Consider the following 26,181-nt stretch of genomic DNA (forward strand, 5'->3'; position numbering starts at 1 on the left):
GTGAAAATGGATTGTGAGGGAAGAGGAAATAATCAAACACTGGTGAAAGTTCTTAGTTACAAGTTCTTCTAATGACCCATTGGGTTGGAAAGGTTTCAAATCTTAAAATGCACACAAGCAAAAATTGCAATATATGACCTCCATCTGGAAGCTAGGGCCTATGAAGAACCCAAAGTCCTTTCTGGCTTAAGCCTCCTTGGACTCATCAGCTGCTCAGATAGGCCCAAATATCTTTTAAAGCATGAACCAATTTTCTAAGACAATTCTTAAGAAGGTGGCAGAAATCTATTGAATCCCAACTCTCAATAAAATGTATTTTAAAATATACAAGCATTCATTCATTTTAAAGCAAAACAAAGGAGTATTTGCACTAAGTGGTAAAGAAAACAAAAGAATGAATGCTCTTTACCATCACTAGCCATCCTAGGGCAATTTAACATGCACAGCTCAAATGATTTACGCTTTCATAATGAAATCAATCATTTTGTATTTCAGTGTTAACAACAAACATATGTTTGAATAATGAGATCCAGCCAAGTGTTGTTGCTCCGGATCTGGAAGACTGGATCTGCTTTTGCAGCAATGAAGTAGTTCAGCCTTGAAATTTTTATAGGAGCTGGAGGCTCACCCTTTCCAGGCTCTTAGGCCATGATCCATGCAGGTGCTTCCATGTAATGTCTCAGAAAATTACGGTATATGGGCACTTTGGCAGCAGCATTTCTGAAGTTCCTGCCTAGCTCACCATCTTCTCTGTTCCTGTGGACCTTGGGGGAGATGGTGGGCGAGTCTGAGAGCTGTGTAGGAATCCAGGCAGTGTTGTGGGGTGGACATCCAGTCAGGGATGTCCAGATTCAGTGGCTCCTCAGGATCATCAGCATTGTAGAGATCTGCTCCCCAGCTGAAGAGACCTTGGTATGAGCTCTGGTCAGAGTTGAACCCTGACACTGCATTAAGAAAATCAGGTGCCTGTTGTGATATAAGAAAAGACACAAAACTTGTGCCTTGCAGATTTTGTTCTATTTTACTCTGTCCTCATATTTTGACATTCTACTCAGGTTATTGTTTGGAAATGATTTTGAAATAGTTTTGTGATTTGCATAATCACTTAAGTTGACTTCATTTTTTTTAACCTAAAAGACTTTAACCCACTTTCTTAGGTTATGATTTCTAAAGAACCTCAAGATTGGGATAATCACTTGTATCGTTTTTTTTAATAAATAGATTTTGACTCCACCTGCTTATTTATTTATTTAAATCTATTAAATAAATAAAAAGCCTGGGAATTTACAGATATGCTGTCTACTTATCTCTAGCTCCTGTAAACATAATATGATAATGTAAAAATGTGGGGAAGAGAATGCCCTTCATGGAGAGCAATAGACGCTTCATATGTAGCTGGCTATTCAAAGAAACAGCTGTCTTGTATCTGAAAGTTTGTTATACACAAGGCATTTCTCAAGGACAAGAATGTGTGGACTAGAATTGTTGTCATGCCAAATGGTAAAACCAACACTTCTCTGTGTGTCTGTTTTTTTGCATGGATTCTTGTCCATGGTCTGCACTCTAAACAATGAAAGGATTTGTGAGCTTCGCACACATCAAATTGGCATGCCTGACACCTGCAAGGGTTGTGCCAGTTGCCATGCTGTTTACTGCTAGCCCAAATATACTAAAAGAATCTTAAGCAATTATTAAGTTGGAAAGCATTATCAAAAGGTAAACTAGTATCTTGGTTTTGGGGCATATTTATTAATTGTAAGGATACCTTCAAGTTGGTATCTGTGATATATATGAATATTTACCATATTTACTCAAATGTAATCAAATTCAAAAGGGACCCAGGTGGCGCTGTGGTTAAACCACTGAGCCTAGGGCTTGCTGATGAGAAGGTTGGCAGTTCGAATACCTGTGATGGGGTGAGCTCCCGTTGCTTGGTCCCAGCTCCTGCCAACCTAGCAGTTCAAAAGCACGTCAAAATGCAAGTAGATACCCTGTTTCTCATATTTTAAGACATACCCATAAAATAAGCCATAGCAGGATTTTAAGCATTCAAGGAATATAAGCCATACCCCAAAAATAAGACATAGTGATAGGCGCAGCAGCAATGTGGGCCGCGGCAGGAGGAGGAGGAAAAAAATAAGACACCCCTTGAAAATAAGCCATAGTGTGTTTTTTGAGGGAAAAAAATAAATATAAGACATGTCTTATAATATGAGAAACACGGTAAATAGGAACTGCTACAGCGGGAAGGTAAACGGTGTTTCTATGTGCTGCTCTGGTTTGCCAGAAGCGGCTTTGTCATGCTGGCCACATGACCTGGAAGCTATACACCGGCTCCCTCGGCCAATAATGTGAGATGAGCGCGCAACCCCAGAGTCGGTCACAACTGGACCTAATGGTCAGGGGTCCCTTTACCTTTACCTTTAATCAAATTTGAATCCCTGTGACGGGGTGAGCTCCCATTGCTTGGTCCCTGCTCCTGCCAACCTAGCATGAAGTGCAAGTAGATAAATAGGTACCGCTCCGGCGGGAAGGTAAATGGTGTTTCCATGCACTGCTCTGGTTCGCCAGAAGCTGCTTAGTCATGCTGGCCACATGACCCAGAAGCTGTATGCCGGTTCCCTTGGCCAATAAAGCAAGATGAGTGCTGCAACTCCAAAGTCATCTGCGACTGGACCTAATGGTCAGGGGTCCTTTTACCTAATGCACACTTTTTGGGCCAAATGACCTAATTTGGCTAAATTAGGGTGCACATTAGATTTGATGCCACACTTACATTTGCCTGCAAATACTTTATTGGTTTCAAGGTTTTGAAACTGAGGTGTGCATTAGATTCAAGGGCACATTAGATTCGCTTTAAAACGGTATTTCTTAACATACAGGGAAGCACTGGGATATGCATCTTAGCATACTTGTCTATTGAGACTAAATTTCCATGCATATAATAAGATATGGCAGACTGTGGTATGTTCAGGGAGAAGGTTTATGGTGCCTCATTACTGCTAGCTTTGACTGAACTGTGAGGAAACATACATTGTATTATTAAAATAAAAAATTCCTTCAGTAGCACCTTAAAGACCAACTAAGTTTTTATTTTGGTATAAGCTTTTGTGTGCATGCACACTTCTTCAGATACCCTGATAATACCTGTAACTTGTATTATTAAGCTGAAGTTAAAGCAGTTTAAATATTTGGAGAAATGATACAACAAGTATGTTAATGTAATTCAGGAAACAATAACAATACCCACTGCGCCCACAGAAAAATTGAGTTGTCATGAAGGAAAAAGAATGGACATCATTCATATTCCTGTCCAGGAGTCAAAAGCAAGACAAATCCCCGAGGGTTTACTATGACCACATTGTATTTCATCACAGAATCATTATTCAAAGTATTTTTAATTTATTTTTTGAGGTACATGTGCCACAAAACAAATAGCAGCATATCTGAAAATGCTAATCCAAATATAACTGCAGCTCCAATCCTAATAGTCGTAGTTGGGTAGAGGAATCCCAAGAGGGGCTGTGGGCTGGGCACAGCACAGTGGGTCTTCTGCCGCAGCTGTTCTAGCCAGAGTGGAAGGTAGAGGGTGCATAAGTACAAGGACAATCATGCAAAATTAAAACTATAATATTGCTACAGCATAACACTAACAATTGAACAGTTAACAATTCATTTAAAACACAGGTAAATAAAATTAATTGAGCGTAAAGCACACCAATAGATCAGTATATAATATTCCGTATTATCTCCAAAGTTAGTACCTAGCAATTTCCTATTCATACCAAGACCCCAAAGGCTATAAACTCCTCTCTGCAGCTCCCTAGCTCCAATGGGCAGGAGGGTGGAATGATGGCAGGTGGAAGTTGCCACCCTGCAGTACCAAACTGTCTCTCATCCTCACAAATATCATTATAAAACAGATATCCAAGGGCCTACTTCATTATATGCAAGATGAGGAAACATAGGCATGTAATTGAGGTGCCATCCCTGAGCCTGTTGCACTATTGAATTTTGTAATCTTGCTTCGTATTATCACTATCAGATGGACAGTTTGCTTTCCTTTTTCTACTGTGTTTGTGAGAGATGATGATAAGACAGAGGGAGCATAGCAAACACTTTATCCCAGGCAGCTTTCACATCCACTCGTCTTGATTTCTTGTTACCTTCCTGTGTGCTGCCACATATCTATTGTTGAGGCTTTCTGCCTCTAGAATTATGGAATGTAGAGATTTCTCAGGGAGGTGAAGGGGTAGGGACATCTTGCTGAGGTGGCAATATTAACTTCTTTGTCAGGGGTAATTTGCTGGCTAAGGCTTTCTCAGAGTCTAGGACACAAGCTGAAACTGCCAGCCCAACCTTGTCCCCTCCTCCAAAAATAAAGAGAACCAGCTGTCATTGAGCCAAAATGCATTTATTGTTCCCAAGGCCAAACCTGCTGTTAGTCCTCAGAGAATTGCTGACAAAAGTTAACCTAAATAATGAGCTGAAGTATTTCAGAAACTAGATAGGGACATGCTTCTAGATGTTGATTCTAAAGGCCGCAAGGGGATATTACAGCAGTTCTCTGCTTCCCGCTCCTGCCTAAAAGCAAACCTCTGAGGTTGTATACATCATTTATAACAGGACTGGGCTTGAATCAAGCATTATTGATGCAATCAAATGATAGCAGTGTAGCATGATGGTAGAGTGGCAAAAGAGAAAGTGGAGCTGTGATAGAAACCTTGAGATGGTGCAGAGACATAGTATCCAGGCGTGTGTGGGGAAGAGGTCAAAGAGAACGTTGCATGCCAAAACTGCTACCTTTCCCAAAAGGAGCAAAGCCTCTGATTGCTCATTTGTACATGCCAATTTTAACATACATTTGAAAACTGCCTGTTATTTTGTAGAGTCTGTCTCGCAGGCTTTAACTCTGAGAATGTCCAAGAAATCGGCACTTTTATGGGCTTTAACTTTCTGGTGCTTTGCCAAGATTGGTGTTTTATATTTGCGCTGGTACCGTATTATCAAACCACTTAGTCTCTCCCTTGCATGCTGTGGAGGCCTGGGTCAGAGCTGGTTGCTATTTATGGAATTGCATGCTGTCTGAAGATTCTGCATGAGAAACACTTAGGAACTCTGCATCAGAGAATGAGGGAAAGGGAGCCAGATGAAAGTGTTTGTATTTGTGGGCAAAAGGTAGCTGTTTCTCAGTACAGTACTTAAAACCAATACAGTATATATTGTGGCCAATTCCAAAGTCTACTAACTCCTGAATCCAGGTGGGGTTATTTGGAATATTCCCAGTTGGATTGAACTAGAGCAGAGTGAGCCAGCATGATGCCCTCCAGAAGCTGTTGGACTCTAACTCCCATGAGCTACAGCCAGGGATTATGGGAGTTGTAGTTCAACAACATCTGGAGGGCACCATTCTGGAGCTTGCTTGTCACTCTGATTTTATGAATGTCATAAAAGGGTCACAGTTTGAGGAATTATTTGCGCAGATACCTATTTCCCAGGACATGGGTATAAGAACACTGTTCTCCCTTAGTTCCCCCCCTTTTAAAAGAAATATGAATGTTAAATTGAATTCGCGTTCCAGTCTTTTATGAATGGGTTGCTTCTTATCTGTGAAATAATTAGTTGCAAATGTACAAGAGCCATAAAATGTTTTGTACTTCTGTTATATCAAATAAATTTCTTGGCTGCCCTGAAACAGGAGATAGGGCAGCAGGTTTTCAGTGCTTTGCTATTATGATTTTGCTGCAATTAATAAATTTTGTAAAAACATATCCATATTTAGAACTTATAAAAATTAACAAAATGACTCAGAGGCTTTGTGAGCAATCTTATACTGAATATCTGCCGGCTGCAGAAACCTCACTACACTGGCAAACACTAGATAGGCTGATGCCATGATAAGTAAGCTAGTGAAAAGGTAGAGTATCCGGACAGTGGAGCTGTTTTCCCAGTGGAAAGAGGCCTGTGGAATGACTAAAATGTGGTGGAGTTGTGAGTGACTCTGACAGTCAAGGAACACACACGCCAGATTGCATATCCATTCAGTTCAGAGCCACATTGATATGAAACCCCAAACCTGGCACAAATTTCCCTCCTGTGTTAATGACTGCCCAGCTCAGGCTGTCACAGCACAATTGGCACCATCCGTACATAGCGCCCACATGTGAATATCATAACTCAGATTATAGGGTCTGCCTGGCCCCATGTCATGTACACTTCAGCTCTGCATGGGGGAGGGTTTTTTTTGGGGGGGGAATGAAAAGAAAGGACACTTTGTATGCAAAGACACTTCTTTATGCAAAGAAGACACTTTGTACAAAACTACTGTATAAGATTTATTTTGGTTTAGGGGAAAGGTAATGGGTCGAATTCAGCTAATGTGTTCTGCTAGTGGAAGATTTGAACAAGCAGTCTTCTGAGGACTTGGCTGCACTTTCGGCTGCTGCTTAGACTTTTGTGTATCTTGCACACTGAGAATATATCATCTGAAGAGAACCCAAAATACATAACAAAAGGAACAAAATTGAACCAATAACCCTCCCCCTGGCATACATACATACATATTTAAAAGGCCGTAGATTGTTTAATCAGCCAAAAGACCTGGTTATAGAAAAACATATTTGCCTGGTGCCTAAAGATATGTAATAAGGCATTGGGTAAGCCTCCCTGGGGAGAGCATTCCACAAACAGGGAGCCAACACAGAAAAGGCCCCTTCTTGTGTTGCTAGCCTCTAGACCTCTAGTGGAGGAGACAGATGAAGAAGTGCTTCAGATGATGATCACAGGGTTTGAGTTGGTTGATATGAGCAGAGTTGGTCCTTGAGGTATTGTGGTCCTGAGCCCTTTAAGGCTTTATAGGTCAGAACTAGCACTTTGAATTGAGCCTGGAAATTGATTGGCAGCCAGTGCAGTCTGGCAAGGGTCACTGAGAAATGCTCAAACCAACTTGTCCTGGTGAGCAACCTGACAATGTGGACATGTCTGTAATTTTTATATTTTTAGATAGATTTTCCATGTTCTATGTTTGTCTCTTTTCCTCCATGTCTGAGCACACATTTGATGCAGTGTTCATTCTACCAGTGCAAGGGTGGTGCATCTTCCTCCCCATCATAATTTGAGAGTTATGGTTGTATACTGATTATGTGAAATAAGTCTTCAGGTTTTTTTGCCTGCCCGGGGACCTCAGGATGAATAATAATAATAATAATAATAATAATAATAATAATAGTTTCCTATTTTGATCTATAATAAAATATTCCTCTGCAGTTAGAATGCTGTCTTCTTAAAGATGAAGACATACTTATAGCTGGATGAAGCGGTCCCTTTGTGCAACATGCATTAGCAAGTAAAGTGCTCTGGGATGAAAGGATGCAGTGGAGATTAAAGCATATTGTCAGGTTACTGCATGATGCCAGAGTTCTAAATCTACACCTCCTTCTGTAAACAATGAGAAATGACAGGCTTTGGTACTGGAATTGCTGTGTGAGTTTGCCGTATGAGATTCCTAGGCTATATGTTATGCATAATACCAGAGTATGGTTATTGTTCTCTTTGTATGCACTATTTTCACAGGTGAGATGAATTTCTCTGGCTTCAAGACTGAGCTGTTTCTGCATGCTTAGGTCCATTACTACCGTGAGAAAGTTTCATATTGTATTTAAGTTTAGAGAAATGTGTGAGATCCTTCTGAAAGCTATTCATTTATGCATATGAAGAACCAAGTGGATTAAAATTGTTCAAATTAGTCCCTGACCTTTTCTATCTTTCAACTAGCAGCTTATGCAACTTTTCATTAACTACCATAAGCTACCCTTTAATTTACAGTGTGCGTTTCACATTCTCAACACAGAGTATGCAATAGCATTTTTTTTAAAGCATTCATATTAAAAATCATGTTCAAATAAAAAAAGAATTAGAAAAACAACAAGTAAGATAAATTGCAGTTTATCTTATAGTGTTGTATTGTTCCATAAATTAAAAACTGGGTATTTTAATCTTCATACCTAAAGAAAGCAACTAATAAATTACAATATGAGTGTTGTCATAATAATGTTGCATTTAAAATCCCTGTTTTCATTTTATTTTGATCATAAATTAAATCTAATGAGTTGAAGGAATTGCATTAGAAGAATCTTACTCCCTGTCCCAATACTTTTTGTCTATTTTATGGTTTGACCATCCATTTTTCTTGTGCTAAAGAATGTTTTCCTTTTTTGCTCTGTGGGAAACCCAAGCTATATTAAATGGAAATGGTGCATTGAACATTCTCAGAGAACTGTCAGGTACAAAGGAACGCACTCCTCTCAGTCCCTGTCAAGCTCTATAAGAAGTATACTAATAATAGGAAAAAACATTTTCAAAGAGAATCCTTAATTGAACAGTATTGGTTTGAAAAGCAAAGTGGAGAAAGTAACAGACCTGTTTGACTTGCATAGTTTTCCAACAGAGATCTACTTAAGGGCCAAACTAAATGAGACACCATTCCTGCAATTAGCAACTGAGTGAATGGCTTAAAAATAAACAACAAGTGACAGGAAACCCCTGGCCTATGGGTAGCTTTAGCTGTTTACTCCTCATAGTCCTTATGTTGTACAGTAGTCCTTATCATGGGGGCATGCATTGGGTGCATAGGAATAACAGCTTCCATTATGCAAATGGAAGATCCCACCAATAAAAATAGCAGACACAGGGAGCCAGCACTAGATCAGGATCTCAGCTGCGGATGGGGGTAGCAAAGCGAGACCCGCTATTCCCCGTGCTATGTTCTCAATCCGTGTTGTGCCCTCACATCAGCTTTTCACATTAAAACGCCATTCACATTATTACTAATTGCATAAATGATGTCTTCTCTAGTTTGGTCCCAATTCTCTTACCAGTATGAGCTATTTAATGATTTCCATCAGAATTGAATGTCCAGTTACAGTTGTAAGGAGGATTCAGGAAGCTTTTGCTTGCTTTACATTCACCATAGCTTGTCATTTCATCCAAAGCAAAATTGTGTTTAATCTTAACTATCGTTTGTTTGTAGCGAGCCTTTAACTTCAAACCATGAATAATGGAACTGGTTTGTTGCAACAAACCATAATTAAGATCAGGCATAGGCAAACTCGGCCCTCCAGATGTTTTGGGACTACAATTCCCATCATCCCCGACCACTGGGTCCTGTTAGCTAGGGATCATGGGAGTCGTAGGCCAAAAACATCTGGAGAGCCGAGTTTGCCTATGCCTGATTAAGATTAACTGCAGGTTACAGTTTACAGATTACAATGCTGCACTACGGTTAACCAAAACTGAAAGCCACAGAGGAGATGGAAGGGGGAGAGTGCAAACCTGAGTCTTGCTGCAGCTCATTCCAATTGCAATAAAACATGGTTTATCTTGACGTATGAACCACCTTGGTGTGTTTCAGAAAAAGCTTCATGCAGGTTTCTTAAAAAGAGTTACAGTACAAGTCCCTATTAAGATTATAAAACACATGTCTGAAACAGGGTTTCTCTAATCCAAGGGAAGAAAGAGGTAGGCTCTGAAAGTTGGATTCTATTCAAGGAGATGGTATGCATATATAATACAGCTGCAACCTATCCCCTTGGCATCTCTTACGCAATCTTATTACTCAAATAAAGGCACAATCCCCTCCCCATTGAAAAAGAGCTGAGGAAAAGCTGCTCTTGCCTTTTTTTTTCCTGGGCAAGGAGAATAGGATGAGTCCTACCCACGTTGAACTAAAAGTAAGACGAACAAAATTTAGACATTAACTTTGCAGATTTGCCTCTGCTTATATAAAATACTAGCTGGCCCTGCCACGCGTTGCTGTGGCTCATCCCTCTGATTTCCCCCACCCTGTGCCGATCCATGATCCCCTCCCCCCCACCCTGGCTTATCCCTGTGTCCTCCCCCACCCCCGACATCCCTGTGATTCCCCGCTCTGTCCTGACTCATGACGTATCATGCCCCCTTCTCCCCCCACCCCTGGCTCATCCCTGTGACTGGTCCCACCGTGTCCTGACCTATCTCGTCCCCTCCTCCCCCCAACCCCCACTCAGGCGAGTCAGTACCTTCATTCGGCCTAGTCTGTAAAGGCTTTGGCCTAGTATGTAAATGGGAGCCAAGGTGCTGTTGAGAGGGAATGTTTTATAGGTGCAGTACCAGTGTAGCTGCCGCTAGAGGGCACTGGTTTGTAACCTGGTTCTTTCCCCAGCATGCACTTTTGGCTGAGTGGTGCATTCTGGAACAGGGTTTTCGGGGTTTTTTATCTGGCGGAGGTGTGACATCTGTCTTAGCAAACTTTCCTATATCCTAGTTACAGGTAGGTAGCTGTGTTGGTCTGGTGTAGTCGAAACCTTAGGTGCTACTGGAAGAATAAGAATTTTTAAATTTTGTTTTCCTATATCAGGCATGTCAAACCTGCGGCCCTCCAGATGTTTTGGACTACAATTCCCATCTTCCCCAACCACTGGTCCTGCTAGCTAGGGATCATGGGAGTTGTAGGCCAAAACATCTGGAGGGCCGCAGGTTTGACATGCCTGTCCTATATCCTTCAGACATTTGCATGTGATGTGTCAAAATTTCACCTCAATCGGTCGAGCGGTTTTGGTGAAAAGTGGAAACACACCCACATGTCCTTTTTACATTTTTATATATATAGATAAGTATTTGATAAAATTATTTTAGACAGTCAGGCTTTTGCAATGGCCAGCCCTGCATCAGCAGTCCTACAACAGATATTCATTCATCCTCAGGAAGCTTACTCTCCATCTCTTTGTGACTTGTGTGTTGCTCTATTACAGGCATAGGCAAACTCGGCTCTCCAGATGTTTTGGGACTACAATTCCCATCATCCCTAGCTAACAGGACCAGTAGTCAGGGATGATGGGAGTTGTAGTCCCAAAACATCTGGAGAGCCGAGTTTGCCTATGCCTGCTCTATTACAATACTGACACATTTACTTCCAATCTTGCCTCCCTCTGTGTATCACACACCTATCAAGGTTGCTCTTTCCTGGCTCCAGACTGTCACTATTTTGGGTGGAATTCAATTACATACAAACATATTTGGGTTGCATAATTAAAGTTGATTTGGCATTCTTGCACAATAAACCTGTCTAGACACACACACACACACACACACACACACACACACACACACACACACAATTCTGTAATAATGAAGGTGCCGGGAAACTGCACTGGAAAATATGGAATAACACATGCTAGGTGCTATGTCATACTTTATAACCTCCCTGCAAAAAAATCAGAGTGAACACAGTAAAAAAATAGCTGATGTCATAGAAGAGCCCCACAAATCAGGATTGATGCTAAATAAACAGGCAGTCTGGAATTAACAATAATCTATCACTACTACTAATCTGTGCCGTTAACTAAAGCCCTTCAAAAATATTTGAGGAAGTAAGAGTTTAGTTAATCTTGAGGTGGCACAGTGTTCTTGTATTGGCCCTGTTAATTTGGGGATCCAATCAAAGCTAGTGCATACCATGCCAAGTCTTAGCCAAAGTGCCAACAGTACTTGGATCCTGTTAGAATTTGGTTGGGTAGCAGCCCAGTAAAACAAAGAAATAAAACAATACCAATGATAACCACAAACTCAAGATTGTGACAGAAATGAAAAGACTTCATCTGATCATAAGTATTTAAACTCAGTATGCAGCATGCCAAGGCTGTGGAATTTTGCTGTGTATAACTTTTTAAGGGAACATATCAGTTCATGATTTGCCATGCAATCCTATATGGTGTAGCCATTTACACTTCATGAAAACAACAACTAAAGAAGACAGATTTGCATAAAATGTGCATATGCTGATTCAGGTGCTCATTTTTGATAGGTTACTCCTGCTGCCCCTTCTTATCTTTAAACCCTGCTTGGACTGCTCAACCCTTGAAATGGTGGGCTGACCTCTGTAGAATGACTATGGCAAGCATCTCCTTGTTTGAATGAACCTGTATTACTGATAATTAATATTTTATGTTGAATATGAATTTGTCTAACCTGCTGCCAGCCAGTGGTTCTTAATTCCTGGAATTATACAAATGAAAAATGCAGTCTTCTAAAACTACTCATGGTATTTTCACATTCGCAATCGCATTCACATTCCTATTAATTAATATATAAGTATGCAAAAAGTGCTTTATAGGCTTTTTCTTGTGCCGACTTTCAACAACCCTGTAATGGAGGGGTTTTGCTGTTCGCATGTTCCAAACTGGCAGAACTGAAGGTGCAAAATAGAGCTTCCTCAGGGCAGAAGTCTCCAGCCCTCCTTGTGGGATAAAATGTGCAGGTACCTTCTGAATGATGCTATAATTTCTAAACAATTTCTGTAAAATGAGAGTAGTGTGCTACTTTGTATATATTTCCTGGAATTGGGAATACTCCCTGTCATTATTTGGCAGCAACAATCTCTCTCTCTCTCTCTCTCTCTCTCTCTCTCTCTCTCTCTCTCTCTCTCTCTCTCTCTCTGTGTGTGTGTGTGTGTGTGAGAGAGAGAGAGAGAGAGAGAGTCTCCAAAAGACCAGTGGGACATAGCTGACTTCCCATGGTAAGCATATGGTTGTCTCTCTAATTTTGTGTTCTGTCATGCTCCCCTTGGCAGCCATTTTGTGTTATGCTACACACACACGGCAGGCATCTTGTGAATAGCGCCCTAGCCCTCTCTCAAAATTTGAAATGTGCCCACTAGCCCAGAAAGGTTGCTGACCCCTAATTTAGGGCTTATTGAAATATATTGTGAATTGTTTCAAAGCAATATGTGACTTACAAGCTATAGCTATCTCCAACTTTTAAAAATACAATGTTTTTAAACAGCTGGAAGTGGTTGAGATAGACATCACTTTCCTTGGTACATAGATTCACAGAATTGTAGAGTTGGAAGAATCTGCAAGGGTCAGCTAGTCCAATCCCCCTGCAATGTTCGCCCAATGTGGGGCTCGAAATGCATTTATTTTGTTCCCTGTAACTTCTAGAATGCTTACGAAACAATGCAAAACTATTTACTAGAAGCAAAAACTAGAATTAGCATCTTCACCAGAAGCAATGACCCTTCTTTAAGAATGCCTTCAGTTCTCTGATGAAACTATTCTCTATCTCCAGCCTTTGTTACATTTCATTAGCCTTGTAAACAGTTACTGTCCTTGATGATGCTATGAGATTGGCTTAAGATGTAGCTGCATAGCAGCCGTGGTGATTTATGCTGCTGCTACTGCTGGTCTTGTGGCTGAATTATTCCATTAACTTGAGAAATGGCTTTCGTGGATCAAAAAAAGTTCACAGGGGGGCATGTAAAGGGACATTATTGTTGCCTTTTCCACTGTTGCACTTCAGCTTTTGAATGCCACACCTGTGCTGCACAGGATCTGGGAAGGAAGGGCTGGTTCTAGGTCTCACCCACAGGAAGCTATGTACTGCTGCCTTGGCCCCACATGATGTTCTAGCACTGGTTCATTAAATATATTTGTTTTGGAAGGGAGGAAGAGAAAACCAACAGCAGATATATTTAAATCAAGGGACGCTGATCGTACTGTGCACGTAGTATATGCTTCTTCTTTCTTTCTTTTTGAGTTTCAAAATTAATTCCAGTCTTTCTAGGGACTTAAGCATTTTTGGCTGTTTGTTTTGCTCAATCTTCATTAAGGGCTGACAATTGTAAAACAGCAATGTGCAGCTTAGCAGAATAATGTTTTTTTATTGTTATTGAAAGCGGAATAAATTTGAACACAGATTTTAGATGAGCCAGCACAAATGGTAGAGTGCTTAATGGTATCTGTCTGCATTCAGAAAAGCATTGAGCTAGGAGAGAGGCTTCAGGTGCCAACATGGAAAAGCCTTCATGCTAATGGGATTGTGCTAAGGGTTGTCAGGAGGGATGGAGGGAGTTTAACGTCCAAGAGTGGCTGGCAACTGTTTAAAATATCAACTGTGAGCTCCTATGCTCCAGGGATGTTGAGCCCAAAGCAGTTCACAAGTTTTATTGAACATCTGTCAAAACAGAAATAGGGCACAAAAATGTTTGTACTTGCCTGGTGTTTTCCTGGCATTCATGTGATTATGTAAAAGCAAAGTAATAATGCTTCTCAACCGATACCCATGCACGAGTTTCATTGGAAATCAGTAGGGTTAGCTTGTTAGTAACTGTGTGCAGGATGGTGGCCGAGAAGAGAAAACAGCCTTCCACATTCTTATGCACAGGATGTAGCACCTCCCAGTCAGCCTGCAATGGAAAATGATGTGCATTCCCACTTCTTCAAGCAGAGTGGCTGAAAACCTTGGCTTTTGTTCTCATTAACTGCTCTGAAATAGCTGACATAGCTGCCGCTTAAATTTTGTATGAAAATTTCTTCAGTGCACTTCAGAAAATGATGCCTGCAGTACTTGACATGGAATTAACCCCTGAACATGTTGCCATGAATGGAACAATGATGTGAAGGCTGCTGCTATATGCATGTACATAAGAGGGATTATATTTGCCAGCCTTCTGCAATGTGGAGCTTCTTGCTTTCTACCCATTCAGCAGGCAGATGGAAGTTATTTGGTTTAGGCTCTGTCCCCAAGCAGCCATAACTGGTATAATCCATTGGAGTGATTTACATGACCTGGCAGGAAATCAGGTCTCTTCTACAGAAAAGGCAATTAATTTCCTAGAAATATGTTTCTTCCACATTTTGTGAAATAGGCATGTTTTCCCTCACCTCACTTAGCTCCAGGAATCTCAGCTAGGGAGACTTGCACATGTATATCCAGAAGCCCCTATTCAGACTGTGAGCATGCTATTCAGGATGGGCAATGGGAGTCACTTCTGCCCACATTTTGGAGCCCCCTGTGCCTGCCTTAGCCTTGCCCATCTAATTGTGTTGGCATGGTGTGCATTTCCCCAGTTTACAGTACTGTATTGTGCAGACATTTTGCGTGCTATAATTATGGCACAGGTAACAACAAAAAAGTGTTACATTGCCATCTGGGTCCCCCTGCCCCCCTGACAGCTGAGAGTGGTGGTGAAGAGCTGGCTTTCTTTAACAAAATTTGCTGCAAAGATGGCCTTGAACTTTTCTCATACAGCAGTAGTAAAGTGATTACTAGGGTAAAAGTAACCACTGGCTGCAATAACCCTTGGCAGGAGCTACAAACACAACACAGAAGAGGCACTGCAGAATTTTCCTCTCCCGTGAATTAGAATCTATTTAATAGATAGGCTGAAGGGAGGGAATAGGCAACTTCTTTGCTGAATAGAAAAAATTAAAATGTTGGACTAACACTCCTGAGGCTCCACTGCCCTTCTTCCCAACTTTGACTTCTATATTTCTGGTTCTTTCTTTCCAAAAGTTGAACCCAGAGGTGAGGAACCTGTAGCCGTCCAGATGTGTTTGACTCCAACTTCCATCAGCCTCATATTAGCATAGTTATATGGATGGTGGAAGCATTATGTTAGCAATAAAGGTAAAGGTAAAGGGACCCCTGACCATTAGGTCCAGTCGTGACCGACTCTGGGGTTGCGCGCTCATCTCGCATTATTGGCCGAGGGAGCCGGCGTATAGCTTCCAGGTCATGTGGCCAGCATGGCAAAGCCGCTTCTGGCAAACCAGAGCAGCACTTGGAAACACCGTTTACCTTCCCGCTGTAGCGGTTCCTATTTATCTACTTGCATTTTGACGTGCTTTTGAACTGCTAGGTTGGCAGAAGCTGGGACCAAGCAACAGGAGCTCACCCCGTCACAGGGATTCGAACCGCTGACCTTCTGATCGGCAAGCCCTAGGCTCAGTGGTTTAACCACAGCGCCACCTGGGTCCCAATTAGCAATACCCACTCTTTAATGTGTTGCCATTCAGTTTTATTTATCTCAAGCTTTATCTCCAAAACGGCAGATCATTCTTATTATGATGCTTCTGGTAACCTATTCTTCCTGTTGTTGCTAGCAACAATGGCCGCCCTATACTACTTAACTCAAATTTGGTGAAGTGGGTGGAGAGTTGGAATTTGAGTGTAGAAGATCAAAGTGCAAATTACCACTGAGTTACTAAGCTTGCCTTGGGCAAGTTGCTGTGTTGCAGTCTAACCCACCTCACTGGATTATTTTGGGATAGACATGGCAGTTGTACAAGACTTCACATGCTGAAAGATGCTGTATAAACTAACAGTGTCTTTGTTGCTGCTCGTACTCCACAGATACATGCTGGGGCTGCAGGAGAAAACCTGATCCTCTTAGAGCTGTTCTGAACTAACAGCTGCTTGCAGACAATTTTAGATATATGTGCACACACTTGCTATCTATATCTTTCAAATGACCTGCACTGGCATGCACATACTTCCCCCACCCTCTCTATCGTGCCAGCCTGGAGAGACAGAGAAAGAGAAAGAGAGAGAGGGGGGGAGAGAGACTTGACAGTTGTCATTCATTGTTGCTGCCTTTACCCAAGTATACGGAGCCGAGAATTGTTTGCAAGAGGCATACTACAAACTTCTTTAACTAATTCTGGGCTGAAAGAGAGCTTGAGGTAAGCAGCCTTTCTGTGTAGTTCATTTTGTGTGCTTGTGCAACTGTAGTCCACCAACAGCAGCTGATTGGAGTGATGTAACACTGAACCTCTTCAGTAAACGTGATCATGTTATGGGCCTTGCATGTACCTTGGAATTACTTCGCTTGAGGCAGTGGTATTTGATGCTTTCAGCATGGTGTCCAACATTCAAAGTCCTGACACGCTTGAAAGGAACAGAAGCATGATAGACTAGGTGATCTTAGCTAGAGTTTTCCTCTTTAAATGCATTGGAGAGTGTGGCTTTCATTGTTCATTTCTGACAACATAGCTGCCTTTGAAAGGCAAGTGGCTGGCATGATTCACCTCTGATCTGGTAATGAAAATATGGTTCTGAATAAAGAGAAGTTGCAGACAGGATGTCTTCAAAGGAGACTGGTAGTAAAAAGTAGAACACTGTATAGTTGGAACCCGTAGGGTAGGAGTATCAGTGCCTGTCTGCCTCACTGTGTGTGCAGTGTGTACAGTACTAGGAATGAAACAGCTGCCTTGCACAGATCCTGCATATCAGTGATGTAGCATAAATGCATTCCACTGAAAGTATGGGTTGGAGCCAGCCAGGAACGTGTGCACGATCCAAAAGTACTGAGAAAGATGTCCTAAAGAGAATAGGTGGAGGCTGCTTTTCTCCAAAAGATAATTTGATCTGAATTTTCTTAAGGGGAACAATGGATTGTGAGAACCCAGCAGACTGAATTACATATTGGAAAGTCATAAGTTTAGATGGGAAAATAATTTGTTTCTTTAAACTTAAAGAGCTATGAAACTCTGGTCTGACCTGACTGGGAATAAAGAACTTGGCTGGGTTCAAGGACAGAATGCAATACATTTCTGAAGATTGTATTGTGATTTTATGTTCTCATGTCTCAATTCTAGTAAATCTGGATCAGGAAGAGTTCCTCCCTTGCTAGTCCTGGGCACTCTTGGATTCTTCCCACCACTGGCCCTGTGGTGCATAGCTCCCCTGTCTTTGTATCCCTCTACCTTCCATGACTATCAACAGTAAAGATTCCACTGTCACCCCTAAAATAAAATAAAATGCAGTATATGGATATTGGAGACACCATTGATGCAAGAAGGAAAAGGGGACAATTTGGAATACAAAGTTATTCACTCGGGATCTAGTGCCTCTTGGCTCCATTTGCTCACCCAGCAAAAGGAGCCAAGAGACACTGGATCCTGAATGGAGATCTGTGTACTTAGTGAAACGTGTTTTTTTAATACCCCATTTAATTAGCACTAGTTAATTAGTTTAATTTCATAGTGCAGGAAGCATTCCCAATGCACATTAATTATACTTCTGTACATTGCCCGTGACAACAGCTAGTCACAAAGTGCTACTATCAATGCCTGCACATGGATGTACATGGGTGGGGTTAGAGGAGAGGCTAGACCAGGCATAAAAACCCAGATAACACTGCTGGGTTAAGTTGCAAGGTTATGCCTTGAGTGGGTGTGGCTCAGTTCTTCAACTGACTTTTTGGATTATTGAGAATCTTTTCTTTCTACTGGATAGGTTTCTCAAAGAAGCGAAAGTAAGAGAGGGACTAATGTTCATCCCATTTTTACTTCTGGTAAACAGGTTTTGCAGGGTTTTAGATTCTTTCAAAAACCTGATTGACCATAGGTAACAATGGGACAAAGTAAATAATGCCTCTCTCAAGGCATCCAGTTTCCTCCAAAACTACTGCCTCAGACCCTTCAAGTGTCCCTATTTTCCAGGGACATTCCTGTCTTGGTTTCTGATTTGATCCTGGAATGTCCTGGTTTTCCTTAGGATGTCCCTATTTTCATTGGAGAAATGTTGGAGGGTATGGAGTTATCTAATCCCCGAGCTATCTGAAGGCAATCCTGTATGTATAGGATAGTTTTTATTAAAATGTTTTATTATGTTTTTATTTATGTTGGAAGCTGCCCAGAGTGCTGGGGCAAACCAATAAGATATGTGGGGTATAAAATAGGAAAATTATCATTATGAAATGGGACGTCCCTATTTTCATCGGAGAAATGTTCGAGGGTATGTGTGCCTGGCTCCAGCTTGAGAATTGAATGTTCGTGTATTCATCCTCTCACATGTTCTATACTTCCTACAAAACATTAAAATCCTTTAAAACTAATTCAAAACTTTCTCTACATGGGAAAGTGATTTTTCCACTGTCCAATAGTTTGCCATGATAATCACAACGGGGAGCAACCACTCGGAAGGGGCAGACAAAGAAGGGCCTCCCAGGGATGACAAATACAGGGTCTGGGCTGGTGCATGTGAAGAGATGAAGTTTTCAGGGTACAGTAGTACCTCGGTTTGCGGACCCGATCCATTCCAGGGTGCCGTTCGCACCCCGAAAAGTCCACAACCCGAGTGCCGCTTTCGCACATGCGCAACAACTCAATAGAGTGCTTCTGCGCGTGTGCGTGCGGCGAAACCCAGAAGTAAACACTTCCAGGTCTGCCGTGTTCATATCGTGAAAAGACGCAACCTGCAGCAGACTCTATTGGGACCCTGAGCCACATAAGGCTTTATAGGTTAAACCAGCACCTTTAATTGAGTGTGGAGATAATTGGAAGCTAGTGCAGTTGTGCCAGAATTGGTGTTACATGTTCAGATCTTCTTGCGTTGGTCAACAATCTGGCTGCCGAATTCTACAGCAGGTGCATTTTCTGAACCATTTTCTTAGGCAAAATTATATAATTCATTTCTGCTTGGGAGGGGGTGGGTGTTCACGTGTCTTCCTTTAGCCATTTGTTCATCCCACACTTCTCAACACATTTCTCATCACTTTCCAAACTGCAAAAAGTCAGGTTCTTTTTTAAAAAGTGAATTAGTTGCACCAGGATGACAGAGCCCTTTAATCCACATTAAATGCATTCCCCCCAAATAGTGACCATATGGAGGAACCTTTGCTCTACTTCAGGTAGAGGATGCCCATTTGACTCACAAGGTCATTTTTGCTAAACCAAGCCAAGCCCATCCGCCCTACACCTGATGTCATATGTGACAGCAGATGTGGGACTAAATGATCTAGCTTAACCAAAAGGGACTTTGCAGCTAAATGGCAGTGCCCGCAAATCCCTGTTAACAGTGCTCCACAAGCCCTAACTGTCAACTAATGGTTGGGTATTGCAAGGGTCTAGTGAAATTCTTTGCAAAGTACTCCACAATACTTGTGTGGGCAAAAAACCAAAGAGGTCACCTGACATCAGGTCAAAGATGGGTGGGTGACCCTCCCCACCTGTCAGACTTGGCCCACTATGGATGGGGGAGATAACCATCTGGCTTGCTGGCCAGATCCAGTTCCCTACCCCTACTTTACTTTTATAAGTAGATCTCTTGGGCCAGCCAGCCATCTTAATATGGAATTATAATGCTGGCCTGAGGGTTGCTATTTGGCCCAACATCCTCGGATAGTACTAAGTGCCTAGCAGCTCGCAGCATATTGAATTCCCTCGCCTGGCTTCTTTCCTTCCTTCCTGAAGTTGAGGCCCTGAAAATCACTCCTCTTCGGGCTCTGATAAATTGCTGTGGAGACAGCAAACCTTTCCTCTTCCTTACTGCACAGGTGGCTGTTTTGTCCTACATTTCATCCTAGTTCACTTCCTGTTCAGGGCTGCTCTAGGGTCCTGTTTCAGTGATCATAGAAGCAGTTCCAGTACACAGAAATATCTGAACACTCGGGTATCCTCTGATGACAGGAATGTTGGAGCTGGGATGGTATTATTAGAATAGTGTTTGGCAAGGAAGTCAGAGCAGGGAGCGTGTTTACTAGAGAGCTTTGTGCCCAGGCCAAAGGCATTAAAATGCTTGAAGATCTGCAAACAGATAAGAGAAGGTGGAGAGAAAGTACTTAAGATGGCAGAAAAGGTGGTTATATAAATAATCTCTATCTGGTGGGAATTTTTGGTCCGTTTCATAAGACAGAAAAATCTCCACTTCAGGGGACATGGCCTAGAAAAGTTTAACAGGAAGACACAGCTCAACAGCAGGGAACAGCTGCCTATACATAACTGCTGACCAGACAGAGAGAATCTTGCAAAAATAACTTACCTATCTACACAATTTTCCATATTTATACATCTGTCTGTGTGTCCACCTTTTCCTCCTGGACTCACTTTGCTGACATGGGAAGTGATGGAGAATGTAAAAAGCGGCTTAGTCATCAACTTATTTTCTAGGACAGTGATGGGCAACCTTTTGAGCTTGGTGTGTCAAAATTCGCCCAAAAACCCGAGCATAACTCGGGTGATGTGTCACTTCGAGAAAACCCCCCACAATTTCACAATATTTATAGTTTAAATAACAAAAATGTATAATTGTAATATATAACTGTATTTAATAAACCAAAAACTAATTATTTAACCAAACCAAACAAAAAAACCCTTATTTATCACAAAGTGCCCAGGGTTGTTGAGCTTTTTTGGGGGAGCTGCTGACCAAAGTTTTTTGGGGGTGCAAAAGTTGCTTTGCTTTTTTGGGGGGATGCCCCAAAGCTGCTGCGCTTTTTTGGGGGGGAGGGAACAGAAATAAATGACGAATAATACCTTTGTTGGAACTAACATGCAGCACCGACATAGTCTGCCAAAGCGCCAAAAACCCAGCACAGAACGGGTTAAAAGATGAACACTGTTACACCCAATCATAGTCTGCCAAAGCGCAAAAAAAAAACAGCACAGAAAGGGTTAAAAACCAATCTCTGGCTAGAGCAACAACAACAACAACAACAAAGGAACCCCGGGTTTTAACAGCGGAGACAAGCTCTAGCGGAGACAAGCGGGAGAACAAATGGGGGAGCTCGAATGGGCCGATGGGGCGCGTGCCAGCAGTGAGGGCTCCGTGTGTCACATCTGACACGCGTGTCATAGGTTCGCCATCACTGTTCTAGGAGAAACAAGCCCTACCGGTTGGGTATTGCCTTCATCTTTAAAGCTGCAGTGGGGAAAACTACAGTAAAGCAAATACTTGAGACAATAGTTTATAAGCTGGCATGAATGTCTTCATGACAACCTCACACATCTCCTCCTCCTTTGCACACCTGTTCATATGTTTACAATTCTGCTGCCATCAAGTGACATGGAACTTCTGAGATATTTCAAACTGTTGTGGCTCTCACCTTAGGCTGTGTGTTCAAAGGAGTTATGGTCAAAAGGAAATATATGTCATGTGTAACAAAAGCCGAGGAGCAATTATAAGTGTAATAGGTTCAGGCTATCATAGGTCCAGTCTCTCATTCCTTTCTCCCAAACATAATCACAGGACAGGTTGTAGTAAATTGTACGTGCATTAAAATGTACGTGCCACCTTATAGGGTTAGAACAGTTTATGCTTTATTATGCTGCCTGTGAGGTCTGGCTGAGGGAAATACACAGAGTGACTGTCAGACAAATTTTATACCTGCCACTTAAAGTATTTTTGAGCTTCTTTCCATCTGTTGGTGTGAATGTGTGAAATGCAAAAATGCAGCTTTAAATGTGATTGTATGGGGGGGGGGTTAATTGATTGATGACTAATGAAGGAAGGTGGATTTATAATCTTATTTTTATGTCACCTGTGAAAAGACACATTCTATCTGCTTTTTAGTACCCCACCCATCATTTCCCTCATGTTACTATATGTATTTGGGAATTCTCCCCCCCACACACACACACATTTTAACCTTGTGGAAGGGCCTCCTTATGTCACAGTTAGCAGGCATAGCTCTCTTGCCCAGTTCCCTCTCCTTCCCCAGGGTTGTCTGCTTCATACCATCCCCTTTGGTATTTCTCCCCTCCGCCTGGTCTTCAGTGAAACTTGACAATCTGGGGTGAAGCTTTGCCAGTTGTGCTAGCATTTGTTTCCTCCAAGATGATTTGCAAATCCCCAGAAGGCTTTTCCAGACTGTGTTCGCTTCAGGGATGACCAGAGAGTGGCGAGAGTTGTAGGAATTCTCATTGGTGAAATCGGTTGTTTTCCTCTCAGTCTTGTTTAGTTACACCTGAGGGGCAGAGAAAAGGTGAAGGAAACTGCATTGTGGAACAGGTAATAGTGAAAGAAATGGTGGGAAGATGGGGAGGAGAACGGGACAGGCAATGAAGAAAGGGCAATACACAGTGTTTGGCTGTGGCAACTACAATAAGCGGTAGGGTTATATTGGAGTCTGGTCATATGGACCAGCATCTGAGAGAGGCAAGTTAAGGTTAACATATTTTGCTCAAGCAGCTAGACATTTAAAGTAGGAGACCCATGATTTCTAAGTGGTGATAATGCACACTCACTGAAACAAAGGAAGATCCCCAAGTGCACTGTGATATGCCTGTGCTAGATTATGCTAGTGCAATTTCAACCTAAATGTGTGTGTCAGGGGTGAGGAACCTATTGCCTTCAATCTGTTGTTGGGCTCCAATCCCCCAGCCGGCACAGAGATGTTGAGAGCCACGGGTCCCCAACCCCTGGAATATGGGCCATGGAGTATGTCTGTACATGTGCATGTACACATGAATATGTGCATATGTAGACTAGATAAATAGAAGCTGTAGAGAGCAACCATGGGATGCTCGAACCAGAGTGGGAGAAGAGAGCAGTAGATGTAGGAGAACAAGGTGGTTATCCACAGTGCGGCTGTGAGCAGACCTTGAGAATTATTGTCCCAGAGGAAGAGGCAACTGTGAAAATAAAGCATTATTCGTGGAGTCTCCCACCCTTACAGGTTCCCATTGTTTGCTGGGAATCTGGCTAGTAAACAGATAAAATGGGGGAGAACATCCTCTTATAGGCAAGCTGAAAGGTAACTTTTCCTTCAGTCTGATACATTGGGAATGTGGGTCTTGTCTGGTGAATATTGAAGAACACTAACACACCAGCAGAATTTTTTAGTCTTTTGGCCATACTCTCAGCAATGTGGATCATATGAGCACTTACTAAATTGTGTGAGACATTAAATCCTTATTAGCAGCTTAAACATAGCCTCTTAGCCATAATTTCACATTTAGGTTTGCTGGGCCAATTTCTCCACTTAAGAAGATCTGATCAATTAAATGTGTGTTACTTGTGTTCTGCAAAGCCCCTGGCTTGAAGCATCATGCAGAAAAAAGATACAGTTAAGAGAAAGTGAAACATACTTTAAGTCTCACTGTAATAAAAAATAAAATAACACTGTGCTTAGATCATGCTGATTTCAGTCGATTGTATTAGTTGGGATTGTACAGAACTATGAGTTGAACTTGGACAGAAATTAATTAGCCATATTAGTTTAGTTTTCTTAAATTTTTCCATCACTTACCATGACCAAAGGAAATCCCAAAGAAACTGAACAGAAAAAGTGGAAAAAATGAATTCTGATAAACTACGCAGTGTAACAGTAGATAATGCAGTTTTTGTGTCCTATCTTCCCTCAGTTTATCACAGGTATTACAAGAAACAGTAGTGCCAAGGGAGAGAAGCAAATCTTCAATAACAGCTAGCTGTGCTGCTATTTTAGCATTGGTGGCATGTTTTGGTTTGGTTTTGTTTTGAAAACCTAAAAGAGCATGTTTGGTCCAGGATTGCAGTCTTTACAGATGTTTCAGGAAAGAGGAAGTTTTGAGTACAGTATGTCCATTCTCCTGTATAAGGCCTTGTATAGATTGTAATGCTATAAGGACAGTTTATCTGTAACACTGTAGACTGTTGGGGATACAGGGATTTCTTGAGCTGCCCTGCTTTCACTATAATGTCAGCAGCTATAAATTAGGGATTTAAAGGCTCATAAATTTGCATCCCCTCTCCAAAATTTTCAGTTTGATTTGGCAATGCATAATCAGAAGCATCTAGTCCACCTTGACGGATTAGAGCTACCAGAGCAGGTGTTTTGGTTTCATTCTTTCCGACAGTCGGTGGTGGTTTTGCTTTTATTTTTTTGGAGGGGGAATGTAGTGCCAACACCCTGAAAGGAAATGCTGATCTGATTCCTGGAGAAAAGGGGGTAGGAATCCAATTTGGAATTGAGTGAGCATAACTGTTTCCTGTTATTGAACATGCCTTTTTATGCAACATATTTTAGCGTATTGTGGCATCTCTACTCTATGCATTTATGGATTAAACTGATATTTAAGATCCTTTCTGGATTGGTTTTATGCCTGGTTTTGGAATAAAAACTGTATTGATTGCATTAGTGCATAGGTAGCTAATGTAATACCTTCAAAGTGTTGTTATACTACAACTCCCATTATCCCTGACCATGTTGGCTGGGGCTGATGGGTGTTGCAGCTCAACAACAACTTGAGAACATCAGATGGCTACCCCTGTGTTAGTGGGCAACATATATCAGTAAATAGACATAATGAGTGTGACCTTGTTGATTGTCCTGGGCCTCTCACATAACTTTCAGTGCAATTTACTATGGTATATTTCTGGGTACTTTGTGGTGGTAGGATTGTGGTGGTAGGATCATTGTGAAGGATTGTTCCTAGAAGGTGGTGCTGGGAGACTATAGACTTTCTAGCCTTTGGCATTCAGGGTGCCACAATATTTCATCTTGTTCCCATTGCTTTTTAATATCTGTGTGAAACTACTGAGAATGGCATGCAGTTCTACCTTTCAACATAAGCAACAAACCTGAGGAATTAATGTGGGTGAACAAATTCAGTGCAGATAAGACAGAGGCTCTGTTCCTCTGGGTGACAATATTTGGTACTTGGTTATCCTTCCCTCTGCCTTACCCCTCCTTCCTGGGTTTGCTGGTTGTAGCAGGGAACCAGGCAGAGGGCCTTCTTGGTATTGGCGCCTGCCCTGTGGAATGCCCTACCATCAGATGTCAAAGAGAAAAACAGCTACCAGATTTTTAGAAGACATCTGAAGGCAGCCCTGTTTAGGGAGGCTTTAAATGTTTAATCAATTATTTTATTTTTCTGTTGGAAGCCGCCCAGAGTGGCTGGGGAAACCCAGCCAGATGGGCGGGGTATAAATAATTTATTATTATTATTATTATTATTATTATTATTATTATTATTATTATTATAGCTTATTTTCTGTTGCTTCATAGCAAATGGAACAAAGTTTTCTCCATTCGCTTGGAGTAGGGAAAGGGGGCTGAAGCAGGAAAATCCCTTCAGCAGGAAAACAATTCCTACCCTTGCATACAACAAGATATGGCAGATTGTATAGGGTGAAAATCAAGTTTTAAATTTTGCCTAGGATTGCAAAATAGCTTGAGCTTGTGTGCATCGTCTGAGTCTTTCTTTCTGCTCTTTTAGAAGGTTGAAGAAGGCAGTCAGTATTCATGTTACGTCTCCCCCCCCCCAAAAAAAGGACAGAAAATGTGAATTGTCAGAAAGAGAGAGGACCAGTCCCTCTAGCCCCTTCCTGTGTTCTTCCCAGTGTGAATTCATTTCCCCCTTTGGGAGAAGATAGTGTCCACAACTCCATTTCTGTGTCGTGCCAAGCCCGCTAGTAGCCCACCTACCCTGTTCCAGAAACAGGAGTTCCATTTTAGGCACGCACACAGGCATTTGTTTACCTGTCCATTGCCATTTAAAACAAAAACAAAAAACGAGCTATAAGTTTTCCAATATAACAGACTTGCACAAACAAAACAGTAGGTTACAAAATAAGAAAGTGTGTGTCTTATGCCTAGATGCACAAACAGTCCACCAATGAAAGTAGGGAGGATAGTCCCCACACACATTGAAAGAACCCACA

At 41.8% G+C, this 26,181-nt stretch overlaps 1 protein-coding gene across 7 annotated transcripts in view; it reads left to right on the plus strand.

Moving 5' to 3' along the window:
* SPTB (spectrin beta, erythrocytic) overlaps positions 1-26,181 on the plus strand; it is a 101,984-nt gene that overhangs the window by 11,093 nt on the left and 64,710 nt on the right. The window contains exon 1 of one of the 7 annotated variants that reach the window (XM_060277837.1): positions 16,064-16,496. The exons of the other annotated variants lie outside the window; for them this stretch is intronic. The gene's annotated coding sequence lies outside the window, so the exon portion shown is untranslated. Of the gene's footprint in view, positions 1-16,063; positions 16,497-26,181 lie in introns of those variants that run through there. 7 annotated transcript variants of the gene reach the window in all.

The sequence above is a fragment of the Zootoca vivipara genome, chromosome 1 (assembly GCF_963506605.1).
Source record: "Zootoca vivipara chromosome 1, rZooViv1.1, whole genome shotgun sequence".
NCBI classification, from domain to species: Eukaryota; Metazoa; Chordata; class Lepidosauria; order Squamata; family Lacertidae; genus Zootoca; species Zootoca vivipara.